Below are 1,558 nucleotides of genomic sequence, written 5' to 3'. Positions count from 1 at the left end.
AAAAATGTATTGTGTATTATGTTTGTTTGTAAAGAAAAAAAGGAAAAATAAAAATTTAAAAAAAAATAGCAAATTGCAATGAAGCAAAAACGGATGTCTTGATACAAATTCAATGCTCTTTCTGTGGATGTTTCAACACTCAAAGATCTGTGCCCCTGATATTTCAGCATTCTTCTACACTGTTTTGGTCTTTCTAAGTGTCTTTTATTTATCTTTTTACTTATTTCCCATATCTCTCTTGTTGGAAAGGCTGTGTTTTTATATGCTTGTTTGTTTATCTCCCACTGTTGCACTAATATAGAAACTAATTTGAGGTATTGTACTGGGATTAACCATAGAATCATAGAATACCGAGACTGGAAGGGACTTTAGAGGTCCCTGGCTGGATTCCTTTCCCTTTCCTAGAAGTCTCAGATCGAAAATGCTTCTAGGTCAGCAGAGATGGCAAAATTAACTGCTCTAATTAAAGAAGAACTTATTCCGTTTTGTTTCTGCTTGGAAACCACTTCTGAACTTTATGCTTGAAACAGAAAACATTGAAACTTTGATCTTAGGTTTTGATGATTAATTTGTTATAGAAATGGCTATTACTTACTAAATACACAAAGCAAAAAGCTGAGGTTGTAACTGTTTTATATATATTATAAGTTGGAAATCACTTCCATTTATTCCTTTCCATTTTACCTTGCATCCCGTCCCTCTTTTTTCCTTGCCCTATTCCCTTAATATCTGTACATTACTTTATAATAAAGTTTAATAAAAAGGACCCAACCCTACTTAGGATCCAAGCCAAAACAAGGCTGATTAGTTATTAATAAATAAAGAACAGTGGAAGGAACATGGGTAGCTGAAGAAAGGGAGGGAAGAATACACCAAGACATTTGATATAACTGTGATGAAAACTTTTCCCCTTTGTTTTACTTATCACACATAATGACGTTTGAAACAGAAAAAAATGTGTCTTCCATATGCACTTTCAACCACTATCTTGACTTTTTTTCTCTTTCCCCTACCCACCAAACATTCTTGGAAACAAAAAAAGATAAAACCAGAAGGGGGTTTTTTTTTCCACTCCAGAATTGCATAAAAAATAGGATATTAAGACTAATGAGCCATAAAAGGTCCAGGTGAATTTATCCAGCCCCAGAAGTGAAAAGACCACAAAGAAGATTGAAGCGTAGGTAGCCTCAAAGATCTTCTCCAACTTCAGCCTGAATATTGGTGGGACTAAAAAAATTGAGCTTCTTTTGACAGTGTCAGAGTTCCTTGAATTTATTATTTCTAATCTGCAGAACTGTAGAGCAATGTTTTGTTTTTTTTAACTTTGGTAACTTGAAGATAGGTGGATTTCAACTCCCACAATGCCCAGCCAGCATGTGTGGACTTCAACTCCCAGAATGCCCCAGCCAGCATGTGTGGACTTCAACTCCCAGAATGCCCCAGCCAGCATGTGTGGACTTCAACTCCCAGAAATCCCCAGCCAGCATGTGTGGACCAACTCCCAGAATGCCCCAGCCAGCATGTGTGGACTTCAACTCCCAGAAATCCCCAGCCAGCA

This window comes from Protobothrops mucrosquamatus, unplaced genomic scaffold, assembly GCF_001527695.2.
Source record: "Protobothrops mucrosquamatus isolate PMUCROS unplaced genomic scaffold, P.Mucros_1.0 scaffold8187, whole genome shotgun sequence".
Classification (NCBI taxonomy): Eukaryota; Metazoa; Chordata; class Lepidosauria; order Squamata; family Viperidae; genus Protobothrops; species Protobothrops mucrosquamatus.
This window is presented reverse-complemented; position numbering follows the sequence as displayed.